The sequence below is a fragment of the Salmo salar genome, chromosome 03 (genome assembly GCF_965601325.2).
Source record: "Salmo salar chromosome 03, fSalSal1, whole genome shotgun sequence".
NCBI lineage: Eukaryota > Metazoa > Chordata > Actinopteri > Salmoniformes > Salmonidae > Salmo > Salmo salar.
The window spans coordinates 3,380,922-3,405,436 of NC_138293.1; the positions used below are offsets into that span (position 1 = coordinate 3,380,922).

Sequence of the window (24,515 nt, forward strand, 5' to 3'; positions counted from 1 at the left end):
CTCTTCAGTATAGGGAATAATAAATGCATCAAAATTAAATATAATCAATTATTATTTTAAGAAATAAGGCTGTATGGGCATCTAACTGTGTTTACATGGTCATTGAATCACATTAATAAATGGGGGGGCTATGGTCAATGAAGACTATTGAAAAGTTTGAGAACTGTACAGGTTTTGGGATCATAGAAAATCCTTCTTGATTCTCTTTGAGATAGTTGGACTTGGTTTACATGGTTAAATATCATCCCATTTGAAGAGAATGAAGGCCGTGGTTCACAGACAGACATTAGTGCAAAAAGGTGTATTTCTCTACAGTGAGGGAGAAAAACCTACCATGGCTCGGTAAACAACAAGTGCATGTTCACAGCCCGTTCTGTCTGCCCTCATCCCTGAGCCTGCCAGGCTAGGCTACCGAGGCCATACATCCCAAATTGCACCCTATTCCCTATGGGGCCCTATTCCCTATAGGCCCTGGCCAAAGGTAGTGCACTAAAAGAGGATAGGGTGCCATTTAGGACTCGGGACACAGTCATTTGTGCTGTCTGTCTTTTGTTAAAGGAGCCTGTGAGTGACATGTCTGTCTTTTGTCATTCTGAGCTGGACCTGATAGGTTGGCCAGCCAGCCCGCCTCTATCACACAGGGACACATTTGAGCTGGAGCCATCACACACACACACACACACACACACACCCCACCAGCGTAGATGATCCCACAGTGACAGACGAGAGAGAGAGAGATTCTCGGGAACCAGACAAACCAGACCGATGGACAAACTGGGGAAACAAAACAGATAGGAAAATACTATAAAGTTAAACATAATGTTGTCTTTATATCTGACCTGAACAGAAACTCAAACATTTCACAATGCATCTGTTGCATCACTTCTGACAGACAGTGCATAATAAATTCTCTCTAAAACGTGTCCCGACTTTGCCTGACGACTCAAAGTGAATCCTTCCACTGCTCTGTGGTTCGCTGCACGCTTAGAAGTCGTTTGATGGTGACATCAAAATGAGGGCTGTTGTATAAAACAAAGGTCATCAGCGATTGGATCGTCTCTAACCAATTTAGAGTATCAAAGCCAATTACACGTTTTCAAAACGCAGCGTTACACACCTGGCACAACTCATGGGTGTTTCTGCGAACCAATCAGAAGGTCTAGAATGGATTTCCATTCTAGAATCCCCGGGGAGGTATTCCGATCCAGACTCATTGTAGTCTGTGGACGTGGCCTAGCGTTTGGCCGGGAAACGAGGAGTAACCCAGGCAACTTCCGTCTCCCAACGTGTTTGAACATGACTCCTCTTTCTTGGTTTGTGAGCATGTTGTTGAAAAAACATATCTTCACTACCGGATCGGGGCTGTTTTGACACCCATTTTGGACTTGGATGTTGGATGTTGGAGGTTTTTTGTTGTTTACATTTTTTTAACAGACATCATGATCTGGGGATAGGATAGGAGCTAGATCTGTTTTATCTCCCAGACCAGAGGCAGGCAGGGAGGGAGGGAGGGAGGTGTTGTGGTGGTTGGAATCTCCCAAAAGGAAGTCCCCTACTTCCTGCCGGTGGGTACAGCCTAAAGACCATCCTGATAAAACGTCTCTGTCCTGGACCATGGGTCTTCAGGGAGACGAATCAGTACTAACCATGTCCTTACACACCCATAGAACTTTCTACTGTATCAACTACTTGGCAGAAGTGTGATATAGTATTCACCCAAATATTATTTTGGTGAGACCGGTAAGGTAAGTTGCCAGACAAAAAAATAAAATGACAGCTGTGATTTATTGCTTAGTATACCTTAATAACATCAGCTAGGGGTTTTGTAAAGGAAATCACCTGAACACTCATCGTGCAAGTTAGACTTGTTGTGAACATGATCTCCGTTTACCACGGCTTACCTAAAACACAAACCATCACTCTATTTCATCATCACCGTGACGTCAGGGATTCTGTATATTACGACGCATGTCATGACCTCGTGATTCTGAAGGAGACGACGTCCTCATCTCTCACTGATGAGGACGTGGATGTTGTACAGTGTAGAAGTTAGGTTTACTCCAGTCACAGGTGACCTGTACATGTACCTGTGACTGCAGGTCAAAGTCTGCTGCAGTAGACGTTTTTTTACTACAGGTGAGTTACCAGTACCACATTACAGGTGTGGCTCTCTGGCAGGTAGCGTGACCTGCAACCTGTCTGTCCACCTGCCGTCTCTGTGTATCTACCTGTACTATTAGCTAGGGGTCAGACCGTGTGTGGTCTCTGTGTATCTATCTACCTGTACTATTAGCTAGGGGTCAGACCGTGTGTGGTCTCTGTGTATCTATCTACCTGTACTATTAGCTAGGGGTCAGACCGTGTGTGGTCTCTGTGTATCTACCTGTACTATTAGCTAGGGGTCAGACCGTGTGTGGTCTCTGTGTATCTATCTACCTGTACTATTAGCTAGGGGTCAGACCGTGTGTGGTCTCTGTGTATCTACCTGTACTATTAGCTAGGGGTCAGACCGTGTGTGGTCTCTGTGTATCTATCTACCTGTACTATTAGCTAGGGGTCAGACCGTGTGTGGTCTCTGTGTATCTATCTACCTGTACTATTAGCTAGGGGTCAGACCGTGTGTGGTCTCTGTGTATCTACCTACCTGTACTATTAGCTAGGGGTCAGACCGTGTGTGGTCTCTGTGTATCTATCTACCTGTACTATTAGCTAGGGGTCAGACCGTGTGTGGTCTCTGTGTATCTATCTACCTGTACTATTAGCTAGGGGTCAGACCGTGTGTGGTCTCTGTGTATCTATCTACCTGTACTATTAGCTAGGGGTCAGACCGTGTGTGGTCTCTGTGTATCCATCTACCTGTACTATTAGCTAGGGGTCAGACCGTGTGTGGTCTCTGTGTATCTATCTACCTGTACTATTAGCTAGGGGTCAGACCGTGTGTGGTCTCTGTGTATCTATCTACCTGTACTATTAGCTAGGGGTCAGACCGTGTGGTCTCTGTGTATCTACCTACCTGTACTATTAGCTAGGGGTCAGACCGTGTGTGGTCTCTGTGTATCTACCTACCTGTACTATTAGCTAGGGGTCAGACCGTGTGTGGTCTCTGTGTATCTACCTACCTGTACTATTAGCTAGGGGTCAGACCGTGTGTGGTCTCTGTGTATCTATCTACCTGTACTATTAGCTAGGGGTCAGACCGTGTGTGGTCTCTGTGTATCCATCTACCTGTACTATTAGCTAGGGGTCAGACCGTGTGTGGTCTCTGTGTATCTACCTACCTGTACTATTAGCTAGGGGTCAGACCGTGTGTGGTCTCTGTGTATCTATCTACCTGTACTATTAGCTAGGGGTCAGACCGTGTGTGGTCTCTGTGTATCTATCTACCTGTACTATTAGCTAGGGGTCAGACTGTGTGTGGTCTCTGTGTATCTACCTGTACTATTAGCTAGGGGTCAGACCGTGTGTGGTCTCTGTGTATCTATCTACCTGTACTATTAGCTAGGGGTCAGACCGTGTGTGGTCTCTGTGTATCTATCTACCTGTACTATTAGCTAGGGGTCAGACCGTGTGTGGTCTCTGTGTATCTATCTACCTGTACTATTAGCTAGGGGTCAGACCGTGTGTGGTCTCTGTGTATCTACCTGTACTATTAGCTAGGGGTCAGACCGTGTGTGGTCTCTGTGTATCCATCTACCTGTACTATTAGCTAGGGGTCAGACCGTGTGTGGTCTCTGTGTATCTACCTGTACTATTAGCTAGGGGTCAGACCGTGTGTGGTCTCTGTGTATCTATCTACCTGTACTATTAGCTAGGGGTCAGACCGTGTGTGGTGTCTGTGTATCTACCTGTACTATTAGCTAGGGGTCAGACCGTGTGTGGTCTCTGTGTATCTACCTGTACTATTAGCTAGGGGTCAGACCGTGTGTGGTCTCTGTGTATCTACCTACCTGTACTATTAGCTAGGGGTCAGACCGTGTGTGGTCTCTGTGTATCTATCTACCTGTACTATTAGCTAGGGGTCAGACCGTGTGGTCTCTGTGTATCTATCTACCTGTACTATTAGCTAGGGGTCAGACCGTGTGTGGTCTCTGTGTATCCATCTACCTGTACTATTAGCTAGGGGTCAGACCGTGTGTGGTCTCTGTGTATCTACCTGTACTATTAGCTAGGGGTCAGACCGTGTGTGGTCTCTGTGTATCTACCTGTACTATTAGCTAGGGGTCAGACCGTGTGTGGTCTCTGTGTATCCATCTACCTGTACTATTAGCTAGGGGTCAGACCGTGTGTGGTCTCTGTGTATCTATCTACCTGTACTATTAGCTAGGGGTCAGACCGTGTGTGGTCTCTGTGTATCTATCTACCTGTACTATTAGCTAGGGGTCAGACCGTGTGTGGTCTCTGTGTATCTACCTGTACTATTAGCTAGGGGTCAGACCGTGTGTGGTCTCTGTGTATCTATCTACCTGTACTATTAGCTAGGGGTCAGACCGTGTGGTCTCTGTGTATCTATCTACCTGTACTATTAGCTAGGGGTCAGACCGTGTGTGGTCTCTGTGTATCTATCTACCTGTACTATTAGCTAGGGGTCAGACCGTGTGGTCTCTGTGTATCTATCTACCTGTACTATTAGCTAGGGGTCAGACCGTGTGTGGTCTCTGTGTATCTATCTACCTGTACTATTAGCTAGGGGTCAGACCGTGTGTGGTCTCTGTGTATCTACCTGTACTATTAGCTAGGGGTCAGACCGTGTGTGGTCTCTGTGTATCTACCTACCTGTACTATTAGCTAGGGGTCAGACCGTGTGTGGTCTCTGTGTATCTATCTACCTGTACTATTAGCTAGGGGTCAGACCGTGTGTGGTCTCTGTGTATCTACCTACCTGTACTATTAGCTAGGGGTCAGACCGTGTGTGGTCTCTGTGTATCTATCTACCTGTACTATTAGCTAGGGGTCAGACCGTGTGTGATCTCTGTGTATCCATCTCCATCATTCTTTAAATGGAAGAAGTTTGGAACCACCAAGACTCTTCCTAGAGCTGGCCGCCCGGCCAAACTGAGCAATCGGGGGAGAAGGGCCTTGGTCAGGGAGGTGACCAAGAACCCGATGGTCACTCTGACAGAGCTCCAGAGTTCCTCTGTGGAGATGGGAGAACCTTCCAGAAGGACAACCATCTCTGCAGCACTCCACCAATCAGGCCTTTATGATAGAGTGGCCAGATGGAAGCCACTCCTCAGTAAAAGGCACATGACAGCCCGCTTGGAGTTTGCGAAAAGGCACCTAAAGACTCTCAGACCATGAGAAACAAGATTCTCTGGTCTGATGAAACCAAAATTGAACTCTTTGGCCTGAATGCCAAGTGTCACGTCTGGAGGAAACCTGGCACCATCCCTACGGTGAAGCGTGGTGGCAGCATCATGCTGTGGGGATGTTTTTCAGCGGGAGACTGGACAGGATTGAGGCAAAGATGAAATAAGCAAAGGACAGAGATCCTTGATGAAAACCTGCTCCAGAGCGCTCAGGACCTCAGACTCGGGTGAAGGTTCACCTTCCAACAGGACAACAACCCTGAAGCACACAGCCAAGACAACGCAGGAGTGGTTTTTGGACAAGTCTCTGAATGTCCGTGAGTGGCCCGGACTTGAACCTGATCGAACATCTCTGGAGGGACCTGAAAATAGCTGTGCCATACAGGTGTGCCAAGCTTGTAGCGTCATACCCAATAAGACTTGAGGCTGTAATCACTGCCAAAGGTGCTTCAACAAAGTACTGAGTAAAGGGTCTGAATACTTATGTAAATGTGATATTTCAGTTTTGTATGTTTTAATACATTTGGAAAAATGTCTTAACTATTTTTGCTTTGTCATTGTGTGTTTTGTGTAGATTTAAAAGGGAAAATATTTGTTTAATCCATTTTAGAATAAGGCTGTAAAGTGGAAAAAGTCAAGGGGTCTGAATACTTTCCGAATGCACTGTGCCTGTCGGTACTATTAGCTATGGTAGGGCTGTGCTCTCTGTGTACCCATCTGTACTGCTGGGCTCACCACGTCATTTGGTTACAGTTTGAATACTTCAGCTTCCTTCGATCAGGTGTCGCTTGTTCTCTCTTACTTTATTGGTACTAACTACAGTGTGTTGTCTGCCGCTGAGCGAGAGCAGATCAGACCGTGTGTGGCTAGTCCATGTAAACAAGGTCTGAGTAGTCTTTTTTGGTTTGTTTGTTTGGCTAATTACAAGCTTTTGTCTTTGCTGTCAGTGTACAGACTGTGAATACTATGAAGCAGATTACGTTAGAGCATGGTAGTCTCGTGTTATTTTAAGTTTACAGCAAGCCTGACATTTTCTTAATTGCTCAAAGGGATTAAAATGTTACAAACAATCCCATCTGAATGAAGCTGGGGCAGAGCTCTGCGTGTGTGTGTGTGTGTGTGTGTGTGTGTGTGTGTGTGTGGCTTTCTTGACATGGAGACATCTCAAGATAACTGGTCTAATCCAAGGCTTAGTCCACTGGGAGTAAGACATTAATAATTAATACATGCTCACGTCATGACGACTACGTTGATTTCTATTGGCTCATTTGTTTTGTTAGTGTTCGTTTACAATGGGATTACTGGACCGTAATAACGTTGCTGTTTTAAAAGGGAAAGGGTCAGCGCTTTTTGTTGTTGTTGTTGAGAAGCAGAGCTCATTTGATTTTCTTTATGCCCTCAATCCTATTCCTTGATATTTTACCTGACCAGCAGAATTTATTAATGGGATACTACTGTGTTATCTAGTTGATTTCACCTTTAACATTCTTTAATCAATTTGAAATGTTAATAAGACATTCTCTGTTGATTTAAATTTAGAATGTAGTTACTTCCGTTCTCTGGGTAAATAATGCATTTTTAGTAAAGAAAAACAGGGAAGACATATTGAGACCTAGTAACCTTGTCCTGTAGAATACAATATAAAATACACATTAAACACTATATATACAGGACCAGTCAAACGTTTGGACACACCGACTCCTTCCAGGGTTTTTCTTTATTTTTTACTATTTTCTACGTTGTAGAATAATAGTGAAGACCTCAAAACTATGAAATAACACATATGGAATCATGTAGTAACCAAAAAAGTGTTTGTTTGAATCTAAAATATTAATGTCGCCACCCTTTACCTTGACAGCTTTGCGCTCTCTTGCCATTCTCTCAACCAGATTCACCTGGAATGCTTTTCCAACGGCCTTGGAGTTCCCACATATGCTGAGCACTTGTTGGCTACTTTTCCTTCACTCTGCGGCCCGACTCATCCCAAACCATCTCAATTGGGTTGAGATCAGGCGATTGTGGAGGCCAGGTCATCTGATGCAGCACTCCATCACTCTCCTTCTTGGTCAAATAGCCCTTACACAGCCTGGAGGTGTGTTGGGTCATTGTCCTGTTGAAAAACAAATGATAGTCCCACTAAGCGCAAACCAGATGGGATGGCGTATCGCTGCAGAATGCTGTAGTAGCCATGCTGGTTAAGTGTGCCTTGAATTCTAAATACGTCACTGACCGTGTCACCAGCAAAGCACCATTACACCTCCTCCTCCATGCTTCACGGTGCGAAGATCATCCGTTCACCTACTCGTTTATTATTTTTACCCCTTTTTTCTCCCCAATTTCCAGGTATCCAATTGGTAGTTAGTCTTGTCTCATCGCTGCAACTCCCGTACGGTCTCAGGAGAGGCGAAGGTCGAGAGCCGTGCGTCCTCCGAAACACAACCCAACCAAGCCGCACTGCTTCTTGACACAATTCCCACTTAACCTGGAAGCCAGCCGCACCAATGTGTCGGAGGAAACACCGTACACCTGGCGACCGTGTCGGCATGCGCTGTGCCCGGCCCGCCACAGGAGTCGCTAGTGCGCGATGAGACAAGAACATCCATTCACTTAATCTGTGTATCACAAAGACATGGCGGTTGGAACCAAAAATCTCAAATTTGGACTCATCAGACCAAAGGACAGATTTCCATCAGTCTAATGTCCACTGCTCGTGTTTCTTGTCTCAAGCAAGTCTCTTCTTATTATTGGTGTCCTTTAGTAGTGGTTTCTTTGTAGCAATTTGACCATGAAGGCCTGATTTCACGCAGTCTCCTCTGAACAGTTGATGTTGAGATGTGTCTGTTACTTGAACTCTGAAACATTTATTTGGGCTGCAATTTCTGAGGCTGGTAACTCTAATTAACTTATCCTCTGCAGCAGAGGTAACTCTGGGTCTTCCTTTGCTGTGGCGGTCCTCAAGAGAGCCAGTTTCATCCTAGCACTTGATGGTTTTTGCGACTGCACTTGAAGAGACTTTAAAAGTTCTTGAAATTTTCCGGATAGACTGACCTTCATGTCTTATAGTAATGATGGACTGTCATTTCTCTTTGCTTATTTGAGCAGTTCTTGCCATAATATGGACTTAGCCCTATTTGGTAACATACCATCTTCTGTATACCACCCCTACCTTGTCACGACACAACTGATTGGCTCAAACGAATTACGGAAAGAAATTCCACAAATTAACAAGACACACCTGTTAATTGAAATGCATTCCAGGTTGACTACTTCATGAAGCTGGTTGAGAGAATGCCAAGAGTGTTTCAACACGCTGAAGGCAAAGGGTTTGAACTTTGAAGAATCTCAAATATAAAATATATTTTGATTTGTTTTGACAGTTTTTGGTTACTACATTATTCCTTAGTTTTGATGAGAGAGAGAGAGAGACAGAGCGAGAGAGAGAGACAGAGCGAGAGAGAGAGAGAGACAGAGCGAGAGAGACAGAGACAGAGCGAGAGAGACAGAGACAGAGCGAGAGAGACAGAGACAGAGCGAGAGAGACAGAGACAGAGCGAGAGAGACAGAGAGAGAGACAGAGACAGAGAGACAAACAGAGCGAGAGAGACAGAGACAGAGAGACAGAGAGAGAGAGAGAGAGAGACAGAGCGAGAGAGACAGAGCGAGAGAGACAGAGCGAGAGAGACAGAGCGAGAGAGACAGAGCGAGAGAGACAGAGAGAGAGAGACAGAGCGAGAGAGACAGAGACAGAGAGAGAACACAAATAAAACATTACACATCACCCTGAAAAACATTTTTGGCAACTCGGATGTCTATAATTCAACAGTAAAGTTCGATAATATGGAAGTTAATGAAGTAGGGAGTAATGTAGAGATCTACTGCAATGTCCAGCCAACCTTTGGCTCAGATACCACTGTTGAAATTTGCATGTCTACAATATGCGACGTGTTTGAACGGCAACATGGAATGTGTTCAGTTTGGATCAGACCGAGACAGAGTTCAGCTGAGACAGACAGACAGACATGGCCTCCATAACCCATTTCCCCTGGACAGACGGAGCTCAGCTGAGACAGACAGACAGACATGGGCTCCATAACCCATTTCCCCTGGACAGACGGAGCTCAGCTGAGACAGACAGACATGGGCTCCATAACCCATTTCCCCTGGACAGACGGAGCTCAGGTGTGAACTGAGACGTGATTACAGTGAAAGGGCTTCAGTTGATTAAGTGGCTGTTTACCCGCCAAAGGGGATAGAAGGGTTGCCACGGTCACCGCATTGTTTAGGCGGAGGGTAAGACGTAAACAAGGTTGAGACAGTTTTCATTGGCTGCCGAGAGGTGTGTGAGAGAGAGAGAGAGAGAGAGAGAGAGAGAGAGAGAGAGAGAGAGCAGGTGGTGACCTTAAGTCATTGCGCAACCATTTACAATGTGATTGAAAAACACATTGTGTTGTAACACCGGATTTATTTTTACGTTAGGATTACAATCTCTTTGTGACACACCTGACAGTGGAGAAAGTCTGGACGCTTGTAGTCGGAAGGGAAAAACTCCTGTCCCCTTCATCTAGTGATGTTTTATTTTTATTTGGACTGTCCCCGACAAAAATAAATAAGATATTGGTAGAACAAAAGTAATCTATTCTTTAGACCAATCGATTGCTCAAATTTTAAACTTGTATTTTTCTATATATAGACACCATGTGTTTTAATTTAATCAATTATATGCATTGAGCTTGTCTGATGGTGCCTGAAGCTGTTTGGTGCCTGAAGAAGGCAACGTCTAGATAAACATTAGAAATTTATCTGACCCAACTTCTGTTCCCGCTCCTCCCGGTTTTCACAGATTCTGCCATTATGGTTTTCATATGCACATTTTTGCTGAACAGTTACACATTTTTTTAATAACATCTTCACATCTCAAAATTCTATCCAAATAAATGCAACGAACTTAAATACATTGTATCAACTATTAACTTTTGGTCCAGCCCGAAGCTTGAGCTAGCAACATTGTATAAAATATTCTGGGTCCTCAATTTCCCACTCCAGTGAGCTCGGGACAGACACAGCTGTAGTCTATTTGATCAAGGTATGAGAAGCAGTGGTTGACTTGGACAGGAGCTCACTGGAGCCCAGTACCGGAGCCCAGTACCGGAGCCCAGTACCGGAGCCCAGTACCGGAGCCCAGTACCGGAGCCCAGTACCGGAGCCCAGTACCGGAGCCCAGTACCTCAAATGTTCTACTGCTTGAGTTCCTGTTCCTCTTATAGAATATCAGCTGGAAATATAAACAGTACCAGAACCCATTTCAGTCCAAGTCAAGAACTAAGGATGACAGAGGCAGAGAATTTTAACGTTAACAGGTAATTTATTTCCTTTGAGGTAATTTGGTGAAAAGGGACGGAAACAAAGCAAAAGAAATTAAAAGTTAAGGAGCCCCCCTCTCCTACCTACCCACTACTTACCTAACCAGCACCACCTGGTGCACTAACCATAATACAGGGGATGGTCCGCCCAGGTCTTACCTAGTGTGCATAGACAGAGTACATACTGCGGGTATATGTATGCCCGCAGGCCTCTTGCCTATGCATTCCCAAGGTGCCTTCCCCCCCAGGAACAAAAACAGAAAAATACAAACTTAACACGACAAAATACTTTCCACAAACACTATTACCCGCCGCCGCCGCCGCCGCCGCCGCCGCCGCCGCCGCCACCACCACCACCACCACCACCACCACCACCACCACCACCACCACCACCACCACCACCACCACCACCACCACCACCACCACCACCACCACCACCACACAGGACATACCAAGAAACTCTCACTTTCCTAACAAAGGAACACTGGCTTTTATCCAGTTGGAGAAGGACTCTGTAATGGAAGACAGCTGTATCCCCTAACGAGAGGGCGTGGTCAGAGCTCCAATTAGCAATGGGGACGACCAATCAGCTGCTTTGGACTTCAGGAAACCATTTCCTGAAATACACACATAAACACATACAAACCCACAACAACACAGAAACTGGGGAAGGTAACATAAACCTATTTCATGTTTCCATTGGATCAGAGCATGACATTGTTCCCTTTCACGCTGAGTGGTCATCGACAGGGAGAGAGCTGGAAAGATCTTTCAAATACATTGAGGAACTATTGTCATTCTCAGTTGATGTAAAAACAGACTTAGTTTGCTTGCTGATGGAGGTGAAGAAAACATTACTTTTGAGAACTTTTGGGGCGTTAAGCCAATCAGAAACACTATCAGATCCCCAAATGGACACATTTATATGCCTAGGTTTGCACACAGACCAGGTAGTCTATAGGTCTACTACTATGTGTAACCAGGTAGTCTATAGACCTACTTCTATGTGTAATCAGGTAGTCTATAGACCTACTTCTATGTGTAACCAGGTAGTCTATAGACCTACTTCTATGTGTAATCAGGTAGTCTATAGGCCTACTTCTATGTGTAACCAGGTAGTCTATAGACCTACTTCTATGTGTAACCAGGTAGTCTATAGACCTACTTCTATGTGTAACCAGGTAGTCTATAGACCTACTTCTATGTGTAATCAGGGCCAGGTAGTCTATAGACCTACTACTATGTGTAACCAGGTAGTCTATAGGCCTACTACTATGTGTAATCAGGTAGTCTATAGACCTACTTCTATGTGTAATCAGGCCAGGTAGTCTATAGGCCTACTTCTATGTGTAATCAGGTAGTCTATAGACCTCCTTCTATGTGTAATCAGGTAGCCTATAGGTCTACTTCTATGTGTAATCAGGTAGTCTATAGACCTACTTCTATGTGTAATCAGGTAGTCTATAGGTCTACTTCTATGTGTAATCAGGGCCAGGTAGTCTATAGACCTACTTCTATGTGTAACCAGGTAGTCTATAGACCTACTTCTATGTGTAATCAGGTAGTCTATAGACCTACTTCTATGTGTAATCAGGCCAGGTAGTCTATAGACCTACTTCTATGTGTAATCAGGTAGCCTATAGGTCTACTTCTATGTGTAATCAGGTAGTCTATAGGTCTACTTCTATGTGTAATCAGGTAGACTATAGGTCTACTTCTATGTGTAATCAGGCCAGGTAGTCTATAGGTCTACTTCTGTGTGTAACCAGGCCAGGTAGTCTATAGGTCTACTTCTGTGTGTAACCAGGCCAGGTAGTCTATAGACCTACTTCTATGTGTAATCAGGTAGTCTATAGACCTACTTCTATGTGTAATCAGGTAGCCTATAGGCCTACTTCTATGTGTAATCAGGCCAGGTAGTCTATAGACCTACTTCTATGTGTAATCAGGTAGTCTATAGACCTACTTCTATGTGTAATCAGGTAGCCTATAGGTCTACTTCTATGTGTAACCAGGTAGTCTATAGACCTACTTCTATGTGTAATCAGGTAGCCTATAGGTCTACTTCTATGTGTAATCAGGTAGTCTATAGGCCTACTTATATGTGTAATCAGGCCAGGTGGTCTATAGGTCTACTTCTATGTGTAACCAGGTAGTCTATAGGTCTACTTCTGTGTGTAACCAGGCCAGGTAGTCTATAGACCTACTTCTATGTGTAATCAGGTAGTCTATAGACCTACTTCTATGTGTAATCAGGTAGCCTATAGGCCTACTTCTATGTGTAATCAGGCCAGGTAGTCTATAGACCTACTTCTATGTGTAATCAGGTAGTCTATAGACCTACTTCTATGTGTAATCAGGTAGCCTATAGGTCTACTTCTATGTGTAACCAGGTAGTCTATAGACCTACTTCTATGTGTAATCAGGTAGCCTATAGGTCTACTTCTATGTGTAATCAGGTAGTCTATAGGCCTACTTCTATGTGTAATCAGGCCAGGTGGTCTATAGGTCTACTTCTATGTGTAACCAGGTAGCCTATAGGCCTACTTCTATGTGTAATCAGGCCAGGTAGTCTATAGACCTACTTCTATGTGTAATCAGGTAGTCTATAGACCTACTTCTATGTGTAATCAGGTAGCCTATAGGTCTACTTCTATGTGTAATCAGGTAGTCTATAGGTCTACTTCTATGTGTAATCAGGTAGTCTATAGACCTACTTCTATGTGTAATCAGGTAGTCTATAGACCTACTTCTATGTGTAATCAGGGCCAGGTAGTCTATAGGTCTACTTCTATGTGTAATCAGGCCAGGTAGTCTATAGGTCTACTTCTATGTGTAATCAGGCCAGGTAGTCTATAGGTCTACTTCTATGTGTAATCAGGCCAGGTAGTCTATAGACCTACTTCTATGTGTAATCAGGCCAGGTAGTCTATAGGCCTACTTCTATGTGTAATCAGGCCAGGTAGTCTACAGGTCTACTTCTATGTGTAATCAGGGCCTGGTAGTCTATAGGTCTACTTCTATGTGTAACCAGGTAGTCTATAGGCCTACTTCTATGTGTAACCAGGTAGTCTATAGACCTACTTCTATGTGTAATCAGGTAGTCTATAGGCCTACTTCTATGTGTAATCAGGGCCAGGTAGTCTATAGACCTACTACTATGTGTAACCAGGTAGTCTATAGACCTACTTCTATGTGTAATCAGGTAGTCTATAGGTCTACTTCTATGTGTAATCAGGTAGTCTATAGGTCTACTTCTATGTGGAATCAGGGCCAGGTAGTCTATAGACCTACTTCTATGTGTAACCAGGTAGTCTATAGACCTACTTCTATGTGTAATCAGGGCCAGGTAGTCTATAGACCTACTACTATGTGTAACCAGGTAGTCTATAGGCCTACTACTATGTGTAATCAGGTAGTCTATAGACCTACTTCTATGTGTAATCAGGCCAGGTAGTCTATAGGCCTACTTCTATGTGTAATCAGGTAGTCTATAGACCACCTTCTATTTGTAATCAGGTAGCCTATAGGTCTACTTCTATGTGTAATCAGGTAGTCTATAGACCTACTTCTATGTGTAATCAGGTAGTCTATAGGTCTACTTCTATGTGTAATCAGGGCCAGGTAGTCTATAGACCTACTTCTATGTGTAACCAGGTAGTCTATAGACCTACTTCTATGTGTAATCAGGTAGTCTATAGACCTACTTCTATGTGTAATCAGGCCAGGTAGTCTATAGACCTACTTCTATGTGTAATCAGGTAGCCTATAGGTCTACTTCTATGTGTAATCAGGTAGTCTATAGGTCTACTTCTATGTGTAATCAGGTAGACTATAGGTCTACTTCTATGTGTAATCAGGCCAGGTAGTCTATAGGTCTACTTCTGTGTGTAACCAGGCCAGGTAGTCTATAGGTCTACTTCTGTGTGTAACCAGGCCAGGTAGTCTATAGACCTACTTCTATGTGTAATCAGGTAGTCTATAGACCTACTTCTATGTGTAATCAGGTAGCCTATAGGCCTACTTCTATGTGTAATCAGGCCAGGTAGTCTATAGACCTACTTCTATGTGTAATCAGGTAGTCTATAGACCTACTTCTATGTGTAATCAGGTAGCCTATAGGTCTACTTCTATGTGTAACCAGGTAGTCTATAGACCTACTTCTATGTGTAATCAGGTAGCCTATAGGTCTACTTCTATGTGTAATCAGGTAGTCTATAGGCCTACTTCTATGTGTAATCAGGCCAGGTGGTCTATAGGTCTACTTCTATGTGTAACCAGGTAGTCTATAGGTCTACTTCTATGTGTAATCAGGTAGTCTATAGGTCTACTTCTATGTGTAATCAGGTAGTCTATAGACCTACTTCTATGTGTAATCAGGTAGTCTATAGACCTACTTCTATGTGTAATCAGGGCCAGGTAGTCTATAGGTCTACTTCTATGTGTAATCAGGCCAGGTAGTCTATAGGTCTACTTCTAGGTGTAATCAGGCCAGGTAGTCTATAGGTCTACTTCTATGTGTAATCAGGCCAGGTAGTCTATAGACCTACTTCTATGTGTAATCAGGCCAGGTAGTCTATAGGTCTACTTCTATGTGTAATCAGGCCAGGTAGTCTACAGGTCTACTTCTATGTGTAATCAGGGCCTGGTAGTCTATAGGTCTACTTCTATGTGTAACCAGGTAGTCTATAGGCCTACTTCTATGTGTAACCAGGTAGTCTATAGACCTACTTCTATGTGTAATCAGGTAGTCTATAGGCCTACTTCTATGTGTAATCAGGGCCAGGTAGTCTATAGACCTACTACTATGTGTAACCAGGTAGTCTATAGACCTACTTCTATGTGTAATCAGGTAGTCTATAGGTCTACTTCTATGTGTAATCAGGTAGTCTATAGGTCTACTTCTATGTGGAATCATGGCCAGGTAGTCTATAGACCTACTTCTATGTGTAACCAGGTAGTCTATAGACCTACTTCTATGTGTAATCAGGGCCAGGTAGTCTATAGACCTACTACTATGTGTAACCAGGTAGTCTATAGGCCTACTACTATGTGTAATCAGGTAGTCTATAGACCTACTTCTATGTGTAATCAGGCCAGGTAGTCTATAGGCCTACTTCTATGTGTAATCAGGTAGTCTATAGACCTCCTTCTATGTGTAATCAGGTAGCCTATAGGTCTACTTCTATGTGTAATCAGGTAGTCTATAGACCTACTTCTATGTGTAATCAGGTAGTCTATAGGTCTACTTCTATGTGTAATCAGGGCCAGGTAGTCTATAGACCTACTTCTATGTGTAACCAGGTAGTCTATAGACCTACTTCTATGTGTAATCAGGTAGTCTATAGGCCTACTTCTATGTGTAATCAGGCCAGGTGGTCTATAGGTCTACTTCTATGTGTAACCAGGTAGTCTATAGGTCTACTTCTATGTGTAATCAGGTAGTCTATAGGTCTACTTCTATGTGTAATCAGGTAGTCTATAGACCTACTTCTATGTGTAATCAGGTAGTCTATAGACCTACTTCTATGTGTAATCAGGGCCAGGTAGTCTATAGGTCTACTTCTATGTGTAATCAGGCCAGGTAGTCTATAGGTCTACTTCTAGGTGTAATCAGGCCAGGTAGTCTATAGGTCTACTTCTATGTGTAATCAGGCCAGGTAGTCTATAGACCTACTTCTATGTGTAATCAGGCCAGGTAGTCTATAGGCCTACTTCTATGTGTAATCAGGCCAGGTAGTCTACAGGTCTACTTCTATGTGTAATCAGGGCCTGGTAGTCTATAGGTCTACTTCTATGTGTAACCAGGTAGTCTATAGGCCTACTTCTATGTGTAACCAGGTAGTCTATAGACCTACTTCTATGTGTAATCAGGTAGTCTATAGGCCTACTTCTATGTGTAATCAGGGCCAGGTAGTCTATAGACCTACTACTATGTGTAACCAGGTAGTCTATAGACCTACTTCTATGTGTAATCAGGTAGTCTATAGGTCTACTTCTATGTGTAATCAGGTAGTCTATAGGTCTACTTCTATGTGGAATCAGGGCCAGGTAGTCTATAGACCTACTTCTATGTGTAACCAGGTAGTCTATAGACCTACTTCTATGTGTAATCAGGGCCAGGTAGTCTATAGACCTACTACTATGTGTAACCAGGTAGTCTATAGGCCTACTACTATGTGTAATCAGGTAGTCTATAGACCTACTTCTATGTGTAATCAGGCCAGGTAGTCTATAGGCCTACTTCTATGTGTAATCAGGTAGTCTATAGACACTCCTTCTATGTGTAATCAGGTAGCCTATAGGTCTACTTCTATGTGTAATCAGGTAGTCTATAGACCTACTTCTATGTGTAATCAGGTAGTCTATAGGTCTACTTCTATGTGTAATCAGGGCCAGGTAGTCTATAGACCTACTTCTATGTGTAACCAGGTAGTCTATAGACCTACTTCTTTGTGTAATCAGGTAGTCTATAGACCTACTTCTATGTGTAATCAGGCCAGGTAGTCTATAGACCTACTTCTATGTGTAATCAGGTAGCCTATAGGTCTACTTCTATGTGTAATCAGGTAGTCTATAGGTCTACTTCTATGTGTAATCAGGTAGACTATAGGTCTACTTCTATGTGTAATCAGGCCAGGTAGTCTATAGGTCTACTTCTGTGTGTAACCAGGCCAGGTAGTCTATAGGTCTACTTCTGTGTGTAACCAGGCCAGGTAGTCTATAGACCTACTTCTATGTGTAATCAGGTAGTCTATAGACCTACTTCTATGTGTAATCAGGTAGCCTATCGGCCTACTTCTATGTGTAATCAGGCCAGGTAGTCTATAGACCTACTTCTATGTGTAATCAGGTAGTCTATAGGTCTACTTCTATGTGTAATCAGGTAGACTATAGGTCTACTTCTATGTGTAATCAGGCCAGGTAGTCTATAGGTCTACTTCTGTGTGTAACCAGGCCAGGTAGTCTATAGGTCTACTTCTGTGTGTAACCAGGCCAGGTAGTCTATAGACCTACTTCTATGTGTAATCAGGTAGTCTATAGACCTACTTCTATGTGTAATCAGGTAGCCTATAGGCCTACTTCTATGTGTAATCAGGCCAGGTAGTCTATAGACCTACTTCTATGTGTAATCAGGTAGTCTATAGACCTACTTCTATGTGTAATCAGGTAGCCTATAGGTCTACTTCTATGTGTAACCAGGTAGTCTATAGACCTACTTCTATGTGTAATCAGGTAGCCTATAGGTCTACTTCTATGTGTAATCAGGTAGTCTATAGGCCTACTTCTATGTGTAATCAGGCCAGGTGGTCTATAGGTCTACTTCTATGTGTAACCAGGTAGTCTATAGGTCTACTTCTATGTGTAATCAGGGCCAGGTAGTCTATAGGTCTACTTCTATGTGTAATCAGGTAGTCTATAGGTCTACTTCTATGTGTAATCAGGTAGTCTATAGACCTACTTCTATGTGTAATCAGGTAGTCTATAGACCTACTTCTATGTGTAATCAGGGCCAGGTAGTCTATAGGTCTACTTCTATGTGTAATCAGGCCAGGTAGTCTATAGGTCTACTTCTATGTGTAATCAGGCCAGGTAGTCTATAGGTCTACTTCTATGTGTAATCAGGCCAGGTAGTCTATAGGTCTACTTCTATGTGTAATCAGGTAGTCTATAGGTCTACTTCTATGTGTAATCAGGTAGTCTATAAGTCTACTTCTATGTGTAATCAGGCCAGGTAGTCTATAGGTCTACTTCTATGTGTAATCAGGTAGTCTATAGACCTACTTCTATGTGTAATCAGGTAGTCTATAGACCTACTTCTATGTGTAATCAGGGCCAGGTAGTCTATAGGTCTACTACTATGTGTAATCAGGTAATCTATAGGTCTACTTCTATGTGTAATCAGGTAGTCTATAGGTCTACTTCTATGTGTAACCAGGTAGTCTATAGGTCTACTTCTATGTGTAATCAGGCCAGGTAGTCTATAGGTCTACTTCTATGTGTAATCAGGCCAGGTAGTCTATAGACCTACTTCTATGTGTAATCAGGCCAGGTAGTCTATAGGTCTACTTCTATGTGTAATCAGGCCAGGTAGTCTACAGGTCTACTTCTATGTGTAATCAGGGCCTGGTAGTCTATAGGTCTACTTCTATGTGTAACCAGGTAGTCTATAGGCCTACTTCTATGTGTAACCAGGTAGATAGACCTACTTCTATGTGTAATCAGGTAGCCTATAGGTCTACTTCTATGTGTAACCAGGTAGTCTATAGACCTACTTCTATGTGTAATCAGGTAGCCTATAGGTCTACTTCTATGTGTAATCAGGTAGTCTATAGGCCTACTTCTATGTTTAATCAGGCCAGGTAGTCTATAGGTCTACTACTATGTGTAATCAGATAGTCTATAGGTCTACTACTATGTGTAATCAGGTAGTCTATAGGTCTATTTCTATGTGTAATCAGGCCAGGTAGTCTATAGGTCTACTACTATGTGTAATCAGGTAGTCTATAGGTCTACTACTATGTGTAATCAGGTAGTCTATAGGTCTACTTCTATGTGTAATCAGGTAGTCTATAGGTCTACTTCTATGTGTAATCAGGGCCAGGTAGTCTATAGACCTACTTCTATGTGTAATCAGGTAGTCTATAGATCTACTTCTATGTGTAATCAGGGCCAGGTAGTCTATAGACCTACTTCTATGTGTAATCAGGTAGTCTATAGATCTACTTATATGTGTAATCAGGGCCAGGTAGTCTATAGGCCTACTTCTATGTGTAATCAGGCCAGGTAGTCTATAGGTCTACTTCTATGTGTAATCAGGTAGTCTATAGGTCTACTTCTATGTGTAATCAGGCCAGGTAGTCTATAGGTCTACTTCTATGTGTAATCAGGTAGTCTATAGGTCTACTTCTATGTGTAATCAGGTAGTCTATAGGTCTACTTCTATGTGTAATCAGGCCAGGTAGTCTATAGGTCTACTTCTATGTGTAATCAGGTAGTCTATAGACCTACTTCTATGTGTAATCAGGTAGTCTATAGACCTACTTCTATGTGTAATCAGGGCCAGGTAGTCTATAGGTCTACTACTATGTGTAATCAGGTAATCTATAGGTCTACTTCTATGTGTAATCAGGTAGTCTATAGGTCTACTTCTATGTGTAACCAGGTAGTCTATAGGTCTACTTCTATGTGTAATCAGGCCAGGTAGTCTATAGGTCTACTTCTATGTGTAATCAGGCCAGGTAGTCTATAGACCTACTTCTATGTGTAATCAGGCCAGGTAGTCTATAGGCCTACTTCTATGTGTAATCAGGCCAGGTAGTCTACAGGTCTACTTCTATGTGTAATCAGGTAGTCTATAGGTCTACGACTATGTGTAATCAGGGCCTGGTAGTCTATAGACCTACTACTATGTGTAACCAGGTAGTCTATAGGCCTACTTCTATGTGTAACCAGGTAGTCTATAGGTCTACTTCTATGTGTAATCAGGCCAGGTAGTCTATAGACCTACTTCTATGTGTAACCAGGTAGTCTATAGGTCTACTTCTATGTGTAATCATGCCAGGTAGTCTATAGGTCTACTACTATGTGTAATCAGGTAGTCTATAGGTCTACTACTATGTGTTATCAGGTAGTCTATAGGTCTACTTCTATGTGTAATCAGGCCAGGTAGTCTATAGGTCTACTTCTATGTGTAACCAGGCCTGGTAGTCTATAGGTCTACTACTATGTGTAATCAGGTAGTCTATAGGTCTACTACTATGTGTAATCAGGTAGTCTATAGGTCTACTTCTATGTGTAATCAGGTAGTCTATAGGTCTACTACTATGTGTAATCAGGTAGTCTATAGGTCTACTTCTATGTGTAATCAGGTAGTCTATAGGTCCACTTCTATGTGTAATCAGGCCAGGTAGTCTATAGGTCTACTTCTATGTGTAATCAGGGCCTGGTAGTCTATAAGTCTACTTCTATGTGTAATCAGGGCCTGGTAGTCTATAGACCTACTACTATGTGTAATCAGGTCAGGTAGTCTATAGGTCTACTTCTATGTGTAATCAGGTAGTCTATAGACCTACTTCTATGTGTAATCAGGTAGTCTATAGACCTACTTCTATGTGTAACCAGGTAGTCTATAGGTCTACTACTATGTGTAATCAGGTAGTCTATAGACCTACTACTATGTGTAATCAGGTAGTCTATAGGTCTACTACTATGTGTAATCAGGTAGTCTATAGGCCTACTACTATGTGTAATCAGGTAGTCTATAGACCTACTTCTATGTGTAATCAGGTAGTCTATAGACCTACTTCTATGTGTAATCAGGGCCAGGTAGTCTATAGGTCTACTACTATGTGTAATCAGGTAATCTATAGGTCTACTTCTATGTGTAATCAGGTAGTCTATAGGTCTACTTCTATGTGTAACCAGGTAGTCTATAGGTCTACTTCTATGTGTAATCAGGCCAGGTAGTCTATAGGTCTACTTCTATGTGTAATCAGGCCAGGTAGTCTATAGACCTACTTCTATGTGTAATCAGGCCAGGTAGTCTATAGGCCTACTTCTATGTGTAATCAGGCCAGGTAGTCTACAGGTCTACTTCTATGTGTAATCAGGTAGTCTATAGGTCTACGACTATGTGTAATCAGGGCCTGGTAGTCTATAGACCTACTACTATGTGTAACCAGGTAGTCTATAGGCCTACTTCTATGTGTAACCAGGTAGTCTATAGGTCTACTTCTATGTGTAATCAGGCCAGGTAGTCTATAGACCTACTTCTATGTGTAACCAGGTAGTCTATAGGTCTACTTCTATGTGTAATCATGCCAGGTAGTCTATAGGTCTACTACTATGTGTAATCAGGTAGTCTATAGGTCTACTACTATGTGTTATCAGGTAGTCTATAGGTCTACTTCTATGTGTAATCAGGCCAGGTAGTCTATAGGTCTACTTCTATGTGTAACCAGGCCTGGTAGTCTATAGGTCTACTACTATGTGTAATCAGGTAGTCTATAGGTCTACTACTATGTGTAATCAGGTAGTCTATAGGTCTACTTCTATGTGTAATCAGGTAGTCTATAGGTCTACTACTATGTGTAATCAGGTAGTCTATAGGTCTACTTCTATGTGTAATCAGGTAGTCTATAGGTCCACTTCTATGTGTAATCAGGCCAGGTAGTCTATAGGTCTACTTCTATGTGTAATCAGGGCCTGGTAGTCTATAGGTCTACTTCTATGTGTAATCAGGGCCTGGTAGTCTATAGACCTACTACTATGTGTAATCAGGTCAGGTAGTCTATAGGTCTACTTCTATGTGTAATCAGGTAGTCTATAGACCTACTTCTATGTGTAATCAGGTAGTCTATAGACCTACTTCTATGTGTAACCAGGTAGTCTATAGGTCTACTACTATGTGTAATCAGGTAGTCTATAGACCTACTACTATGTGTAATCAGGTAGTCTATAGGTCTACTACTATGTGTAATCAGGTAGTCTATAGGCCTACTACTATGTGTAATCAGGTAGTCTATAGACCTACTACTATGTGTAACCAGGTAGTCTATAGGTCTACTACTATGTGTAATCAGGTAGTCTATAGACCTACTACTATGTGTAATCAGGTAGTCTATAGGGCTACTACTATGTGTAATCAGGTAGTCTATAGACCTACTTCTATGTGTAACCAGGTAGTCTATAGGTCTACTACTATGTGTAATCAGGTAGTCTATAGACCTACTACTATGTGTAACCAGGTAGTCTATAGGTCTACTACTATGTGTAATCAGGTAGTCTATAGGTCTACTACTATGTGTAATCAGGTAGTCTATAGGTCTACTTCTATGTGTAATCAGGCCTGGTAGTTTATAGGTCTACTACTATGTGTAATCAGGTAGTCTATAGGTCTACTACTATGTGTAACCAGGTAGTCTATAGACCAACTACTATGTGTGCGAGTCCTTACTCAACATTCACAGGAGCGCTCCAAACAAAAGACAAATAATTTGACAGAATTCGTAAATGGAATTAAATAAAACAAAACGTGTTTTTTTACAGGTGTAGCAGGTTGTTTGCAGAGCGCAGTGTGTCCACTCTGACAATGACAACAGGAAGACAGGAACAATTATATAGAAAGCATGAAGAGAAATGACCGTAACCAAAGTAACAAACATTGTAGATTAGAAATTCTATGGATTAATGGTAGATGTAGTACTGGTGATATATGTAATGGGGAATTGATAGACACCTAACAAACAATTAAGTTATGAAACAATGAATGTGCACAAGTTGGCGGGAGAGACGTGCATTGTGGGGAGAGACGTGCATTGTGGGGAGAGACGTGCATTGTGGAGAGAGACGTGCATTGTGGGGAGAGACGTGCATTGTGGGGAGAGACGTGCATTGTGGGGAGAGACGTGCATTGTGGGGAGAGACGTGCATTGTGGGGAGAGACGTGCATTGTGGGGAGAGACGTGCATTGTGGGGAGAGACGTGCATTGTGGAGAGAGACGTGCATTGTGGGGAGAGACGTGCATTGTGCATCTGGGCGCTACATGGTCAATCTAATGTCTGCATTGGCCGTGCAGGTATTTACTGTGATACGACCTCAGCATAAGTCAGGACATTCACACTTCTTGTGCTTCACAGAGCAGGGCAGCGCTGTTGTCAACACACACACATACACACACACACACACACACACACACACACACACACACACACACACACACACACACACTCAGTATATATTTGCATATTTGTTTGTTTGTTTGTTACTGCTCGACTAAAATCATCTCTGTTGACCAACGGCCTAACGACTAGGTGGCTAATTGGGGTCAGCCCTATTTAGTCCAATGGAAACACTCCTGTCCCCTTCATAAAGGTGTTTATCCGTCCAGTGATTTTGATTTCTTTAGTCCAATGGAAACACTCCTGTCCCCTTCATAAAGGTGTTTATCCGTCCAGTGATTTTGATTTCTTTAGTCCAATGGAAACACTCCTGTCCCCTTCATAAAGGTGTTTATCCGTCCAGTGATTTTGATTTCTTTCGTCCAATGGAAACACTCCTGATCCCTTTCCATGAAGTGGCGTTTTTATGATCATCATGTATTCATGACTTGTTCTGAAGCTGCATCCTCTGTCCCTCCACTCAGGTCAATGATCCTGAAGGCATTATGCTGACCGGCTGTTTTCCCTGTCAACAAACAGACCTACATGTAACCCTGGTCATTTCGGCAGTCAGTCAGTCAGTCAGTCAGTCAGTCAGTCAGTCAGTCAGTCAGTCAGTCAGTCAGTCAATGAATGATCAGATTCTCCTGAACTTCCTCCCATCTAATTGCTCGGCTGGGACAATTTTAACACTGCATATTGTGAGGTCAGCATTTCATTGGACATCTCTAGGTTAGCCATTATTAAAATTCCATGGTTTTCACATTGTAGGAAGCAACACAGCTTCCTAAAAACTCTTAGGTATATTCAGTTAGTTAAACAGGTATATGGCAGACGGCAGCGTGTCGTGTGGGTGAGCGTTTTGCTGATGTCAGCGTTGTGAACAGAGTACCCCGTGGAGGTGGCGGTTGGGTTATGGTATGGGCAGGCGTAAGCTGTATGATCTTTGACCCTCTGTAACTCGTGGGTATGATCTTTGACCCTCTGTAACCCGTGGGTATGATCTTTGACCCTCTGTAACTCGTGGGTATGATCTTTGACCCTCTGTAACCCGTGGGTATGATCTTTGACCCCCTGTAACTTGTGGGTTTGATCTTTGACCCTCTGTAACCCGTGGGTATGATCTTTGACCCTATAACTCGTGGGTATGATCTTTGACCCCCTGTAACTTGTGGGTATGATCTTT

The 24,515-nt window shown here is 43.0% G+C and overlaps 1 protein-coding gene across 1 annotated transcript in view; it reads left to right on the forward strand.

The window, feature by feature from the left end:
• The window catches only part of LOC106596367 (PDZ domain-containing protein GIPC1), a 55,362-nt gene that overhangs the window by 761 nt on the left and 30,086 nt on the right, over positions 1-24,515 (forward strand). The gene's annotated exons all lie outside the window — the stretch shown is intronic.